Source organism: Sinohyriopsis cumingii, chromosome 6 (genome assembly GCF_028554795.1).
Source record: "Sinohyriopsis cumingii isolate HCF-2022 chromosome 6, ASM2855479v2, whole genome shotgun sequence".
Classification (NCBI taxonomy): Eukaryota; Metazoa; Mollusca; class Bivalvia; order Unionida; family Unionidae; genus Sinohyriopsis; species Sinohyriopsis cumingii.
The window spans coordinates 149791243-149798405 of NC_142966.1; the positions used below are offsets into that span (position 1 = coordinate 149791243).

The 7163-nt window shown below is 34.5% G+C and overlaps 1 protein-coding gene across 3 annotated transcripts in view; it reads right to left on the minus strand.

Annotated features, from left to right (window-relative positions):
- Positions 1 to 6555, minus strand: part of LOC149798254 (uncharacterized) — a 33111-nt gene extending 26556 nt beyond the window's left edge. The window contains exons 1-2 of one of the 3 annotated variants that reach the window (XM_089963386.1): positions 6399 to 6554; positions 764 to 925 (exon numbers count right to left, since the gene is read on the minus strand). The gene's annotated coding sequence lies outside the window, so the exon portion shown is untranslated. Of the gene's footprint in view, positions 1 to 763; positions 926 to 4228; positions 4431 to 6398 lie in introns of those variants that run through there. The other 2 variants (XM_089963385.1, XM_089963387.1) reach the window with 2 other exon arrangements.
- Between the last annotated feature and the right edge of the window lie 608 nt (positions 6556 to 7163).

Consider the following 7163-nt stretch of genomic DNA (forward strand, 5'->3'; position numbering starts at 1 on the left):
TCATTCACACTGTCTATACAGATGTATGCAATTTCTTGAATTATCAAAAGCGTCCCACGTAAACGAAGATAGAAGTGACCAAGATATTTGCACAGATTTGTCACAGGTCTAAAGATATCTACCAAACAATAAGTCCTTTTTATTATTTAAAACTCGAATGGCCAAATGTTACGGCTTTAAAATCCATTATCACTGCGACTCAAGTTAGCTTTGTTCGACTGTATACACTCTATACTGCATCTGCCCACGTTTCGAAGGTAGCGTATAAGCAGACGAATCTTTCATATGATATCGATTTAATATTACATGTAGAACATTTCACAGAATATTTTCGTTTCTAATCGTGAAAAGTGACTCTTTTTGTAGAGTACAGCTAGTTGTTCGAGGAATTCAGTACTTTTTGTTTTACTCGAGTATAACGATACATAAGGCAAAAGGCCTGAGCTGATCCAATGAAAGCTTTATTTTAAATCATATTCAGCTAACGACTTTGAGCTGATCCAATGAAAGCTTTATTTTAAATCATATTCACATAAAGAATTTGTTTTTATCTCGCCTGCAGTCTTTTCACATTTTGCATGTCATAAAATGCATAGCACAAAAAAGTTAAACCTCATTGCTTGAACATTTTGGACTCAATGTGTGTGTGTGTGTGTGTGTGTTTGTGTGTGTGTGTGTGTGTGTGTGAGAGAGAGAGAGAGAGAGAGAGAGAGAGAGAGTTTTGTTTAGCAGCAGGCATCATACTAATAACAAGATGACATACCTATGGTAGCTTGTCTTTATCGCATGAGAGCACATATAGACAGTTATCGGTAGCGTCTTTGCTCCAGCCAGATATCACAGGCGCTACTCTCCATCTACCCCACCAACAGTCTTTTGTGGTGAAATTCAGGGTGAAGGTGGGAAAATGTGGGGACTTCCCCACCTGTAATAATTGTATGACATTATTTTACTAAATAGTTCTCTTGTACCAATTACATTTTCATCTATTGGGTCAGCTGAAATAGCTTGTTAGTGCGAAATGTTACACTCACTGAACTTCTTAAGAACTTCCATATAGGTTTGTTTAACTCGTCCTCATTTTGTGATCTGCCCATACATGATTGGATTGCCCATTTGTCTGTCTACTCTTAATCTTCAACGACAGTTTCATCTAATTCGAAATACTTCTTATATTGAAATTTATCTATCAGGATTGTACAAACTCGTGTGAAGACCAACTGAAACAGTGTCAAGCACAACTGTTGAGCAGTCTTGACACTGTTGATACATAGTATATTAATAAATATAGATATACAAATGCAAATAAATATGTTGTAAAAACTCTCTTGCTCTCACACGCACACGTACACACACACACACACAAACTAACAAACACACACACACACACACACACACATGCATAAAGAGTCAAACTCAGTTGAAGAATATACAAAAGTCTTAACATGTATCTAGAAAAATTGGGTGTTGCCCACATTCGACGTGATACATAAAATGACAATCAAGAGTCGGTTAGTGTTTAGCTGTATTAAGCCGTTAGAGTTTTTATAATAGGTCACTTTTTCTCCAACGTAAACGTATTATGCAAGTTGATAAATATTTGTACATTTATTCTGTGGTACAAATCATCTGTTTTGTAACTTGTAAAACATTTTGTTGTTTTTTTATACACTGAGCGACCTATAAATCAGATATTTTGCAATCAGAATGCAGAAATTACCTATATCACCAAACTTCTTATTTGCAAGAAAGATATGACTCTTGGAAACCTTAAAATTTACCATATAATTCTTAATCTCTACAAGAAAGGTTCTCTCAATCTCCAATAACTGAACAATTATAAAAGAAGTGTTCAGTACCTTCTCCTTCTTATTTACAAACAGTAAATGTATCCTCATCGATAAAAGTAAAAAACAAAATTAATTAATTTGTTACAATAAATCTTTGCATAAATCTAAACTGAAAGGCAATTAATGTATTATCTTTGGTACACCTGCAAACCAATATTAAAGTGGTTTTATTTCTTATATAAATTAAAACTTCATTTACATATATTTTATTTCGCTAAACGCCAAACATGATTTCTGAATTTACATTCGTAAGAGTTTCACTTGTCAATATAATTATTCAACGTTTTTTTTCCAGTGATCAGATATTTTTTACAATGATTGAGGAATATTCAGTGTTATGTATATATATATATATATATATATATATATATATATATATATATATATATATATATATATATATATATATATATATATATATATGTGCTTAACTTTTGTCCACGAATGTAGATTATAATGACCATCAGTAAACAACATATTGCATGGCTAAAAATTTTGTTCATGATTGTAGATTATATTTTAAAATAAGCAACGTCTTTACTTGGATTTTGAATTCAGGACATTGGTTTTCCCATGGAACAACCATGGTCTACCTGATGTTTCTGAAGCTGATTCGTTAAAATGTAAGTAAACAAACTTGACCTTGTCTACAGTTTGGAGTATTTTTCTATTAAGCTGATGGATTTCTTTTGATAGAAAAGGTTATTGAGACATAGGTCAAGGGGAATGTATATACGATTCTTTATTCACAATTATTTATTCCATTTTAACATCAGTCTTTGTGGAATCAATTTGTGCTGTGATCATTTATAATTTGAGAGGCATTATGTATTTAAATTAGTTAAATTATTCATTGGATTTACAAAGTGTTTTTTTATTGTTCAGACTAAAATACACTGTTTTGGGATTACTGTAAATTCATTTAAAGACATTCTGGACTGCTTCATTGTGATACAGCAAGACTGTTAGCAAACTTTCATATTAAATGCTCTTTTTACAGCAGCACATTTAAAACCTAGAATTCATTTGGAACTCATTCTTCTTTTGGAATTGTGATAGAACTTTTTAGATTATTTGTTAATTCACAACTCTGTACGTTCCTTTTAAATTTTCATTTTCTAACCAAGAGAATCAAATTATTTGTTGAATTTTACTAATCTAGTTGGCTTAGCTTGTTGAAGACCACGGAGTCGTAACAAGAAACTAGTTTTGGACATAGTGTCCGTGGATCGTTGAAGTTATTAAAAGACTTATTTAACCGACGATTTATACATTAATCTTCTTGATTATATCTCTGATTTCAAACATGATTTTGTCGAATAATTTTAAAGCAGCATGAATTAATCTTCACTCTACTCAGTCACAAATGAAAGTTAAGGTTTGACAGAAATATAAAAGAAAGGAGTTGTCAACCTGGTGATAGAGTTATAGTTCTTTAGCTCATACCTAAAAATTCCTCTTCAAGCTAAATAGTATGGTTCTTATAAATTGAAAAGAAATTAAGTGACTTAAATTGCATTACTAACACTCATGGGAGGAAGAAACAAACACAGTTGTAGCTGTCCTATAATGTGAGGATGTAACGATGGAATGCAGTCTAACTGTAGTAACTTTGTTTTAAGCAATTTTCGGAATTCATAAATATTGAACAATCTGCATCAGAAACGTTCACATCTACAAACACAAGAAAAGAGTGAAGTAAACAGCTATTATGCAAAAATGAGCACTTGTTTCCAGATATTCCAACACGACCAAATAAAATCTACAACGACGTTCAAATTGAAGATTCTACACATGTGTAAACAGCATCCTTACACGATGAATCTTCTCAAACAGGAATGTTTGAAAAAAGAAATGAAATACTTGATGGATAATGATTTCACAGAACCAAGTAAAAGTAACTGGAACCAGAATAAAATAATTTTTATTTGTGCACTGGCTATATAAAAGTGAACAGTGTGACCAAAAGAAATTCATTTCCAGTGCCAGGAATCGATGACTGCATTAACAAAATTGGAAATATACAATAGTGACCACGTTTGATCTTGCATGATAAATAAGTATGGAGTTAATGCTCTCTCTCTCTCTTAAGAAAAATAACCATTAATGATGACGCTGCTTTTTGCCTTGTTACAAAATGCCTTGAATCACTGATAAAAAGAATCACTAAATTTAACAGATTTCGGCGTATTTTTCTAAAAAATCCCATTCGATAGAGTCAAATACTTTCTCAATACCAATTAGTAAGAAGAGGAAAGATTGATTTGTTTCGTCGATATGTTCATAAAGTCATATAGGATATACAATGCTTTTGTTTTTACCAATAAATCTCCTTTCATAAAACCTTTCTGATCATAACTTATAACAGAGGAAAGTACCTTGTTAAGTCTGTTCCCTGTTGAAACTGGTGCTAGTTTGTAGACCGCGTTTAGTAATGAAATTAGTCTCGAATGTATGAGGTCACAAGGACAGCTCAATCGGAACGTCCTCGGCCTTTTTTGTCAAGTCGAGAAAGGAACCTCGGATGTAATTCGTCGCCACTGAGAACTATATTCTCAACAACTTTTCTTCACATGGAACAATTTGGCGGATTAAGTAGAAAGGCCACAAGAGTAAAAATGTCAGCTGTTAACAAAATCACACTTGTAAACAAACAGTATTATAGTAAATGATCTATGCTAGTATTAATTTTGCACAACATGGCACTTTTTTGCGTGTAATTGGCATAGTTGTTTGATGTTTCAAGACACTCACAATTTACAAATACTCATGTGTTCATTCGTCGGCACACACAACGGCCAGTGCAGTATAATTCGTGCATTGTAGCATATTTTTAAGTTTAAAGTATACACTACATCTCTTAGTGGGTGGACTCGATATTGTTATTGTGGGCTTGAAGCCATTTTTAAGCATGCTATAGGCTTTACATGGAGAAGGAAGAACCCAGGAAAACCCCAGTTAGAACCAACGACCCACATGCAAGCTTTCTCACATACCACGACATTGGCTGAGCCCGAGATTCAAATCCACAGATGTGAGATGGCTGTGATCGGTAAAGCAATGCACTGCAGACAACTCGGCTCCCCGAGTCCCAGATGGACTCGTAGCGGCAATGAACTTGTAATTTTGTAAATTTTAAAATGTCTGATCGTGAAAAAATTCAAGGAACATCAAGAACGAACAGAAGGAGAAAGAAAAGTGCGGGATATCGTGTACGTTGGGGTTGGTGAAGGAACAGACGAAACGCAATCCTGTGTGTTTGAATGATGGATATGCCCTCAGCAGACTTTCGCCAGTCTGATCGGATTTAAAGACATTCAGTCGGTGATGAGGTCTTAGAAACCGAGTCACACAAAACGGATACCATCGCAAATAAACTGGACAGGTTAACTCTAAATGTTCACAAAATGGCGTCCAAAGAGTATATCGAGAATGTGCTGAGGTCAGTGATAACAAAAACTATGTTCAGATCCATCCTTGACAAAGCAGTGTCCCCAATGATGAGCGAAGATATCTGTAGCCAAAAAAAAAAAAGTGAAAAGATCGAGAAGAGAGTCAGCGGAGTTTCCATAAGAAATTGACAACCTGATACAGAAAATTCAAATGTCTGGAAATGAGCAATAATTAAGAACGAACTGAACAAACTCGTAACGATGTTTAAAGAAAACGTGCAGTTTTCTGTGGAACAGAAGATATGGATATTAATGAATCGGCTGACACATGCTCGGTAGTGGGACTTATTCAAACCAAGTTAGAAACGAAGATCTCTGTCGAGAACATAACAATCTCACGTCGTCTGGACCATTTCTATGACTTGGCAGACTTACTTGAGATCTTTTGTCGTCACTAGGTGCGACAGAGAAATCTCGCTGTTTTGCTACCTTTACTTTTGGCTGTCTCAGTCCGGTCGACTCAGTGGTCTCCACGCGCTACTTTTAAAAAGAAACCCCTGTTGTCGTCTGCTGTGCCTGACGGAGTTGTAATAAAATAAAACAACAGCAACAACAACATATATATGAATACAAGACATTCGCTCATAAAGCAACACAAGGTCTCTGTAACTTTGATAACACACCATACAAACAATTTGCGAGACAGACACATTCATGCCCACGAAGTTGACCAATTTGGTATTATGTTAGAAACTACTCACTGCATGGCGAATTTTATCCTGTCTGTAACTTAGCAAATTTTCAGACAGCGTCATTAAATGTAGCTAAAAATATCTAGCTAGGTTAAATACTTCGTGTGAAACGAATTAGGTACTTTTAGTTAGATTTAAGGAAGCCGATCTGCAGATTTACTGAGCTACAGGTAGAATAAAATTCGCCATGCTGTATGGAAATATAACAGAAAACACTGTTCCAGTCACACAGGCAATACACATCACCAGCTATAAAAATACAAACGTTCTAAATGCAGGCACAACAAACAAAAAGAACCATAATTGTGTTATGTTAGCCCTGTTCTCTTCAAACATTGTCAAACACCCCTGACCTGCCCTAGTTGAATCAAATACTGTAAACAAATGAAAATTCCTGCACATACCAATTAAGAGTGGTCTATCCGTCAGTCCACGCTGTTCCATAAGAAGATTTTTATGTAGTGTATCATTGTACCAGTACTGGCAACACTTGCCATATTTTCAGGACAGAAAATATAAAATTCCAAGAATATCACGAATTAGAAATGTCCTCACAACCATAACACACTTTGTTACAGCTGTGTACTTATTATTGTCCAAAATAAAATTGATGAAAGTTAGAAATTATCTGCATAAAAGATGTTAAATACTTATGTTTTTTTTTAAACCACATCCATCGATTAAACATGATAATACTGCAACAATATAAAATAATGTTATGTTTCTATTGTGTCATGCGTAGAACTTGTGTACTTAGAGTCATCTGGGCACTCCCATGCGCTCATTAACATATTAATGCGTGTTTACAAAAATAAAAGCACGTAGCTCCAGACGCTCATGATGTAATACTTGCAACACGTGACAATGATACCTTTTCTCTTGATTTTATAGCTAGATTCTACTTAGATAATTATTCAGGTTTTCATTTTAAAAAAAAGAGTACAAAACCTGGTGACCTCAATAAACAGTGAGAGCATTTATAATACACGATGAATACCCTGTTTTGAAACTTCTAGCTATATTGCAAATGTGCATCGTTACTTTAATTTAAATGAGAAAAAAACTGGGTGAGAAAAATGATCTATGCAGATGTGTGTACCAAGACGAGACAAGGACATCTCAGTCGAAGGATAATACATGTTGCCCCCACCCAATCGGCAGAGCCGCGT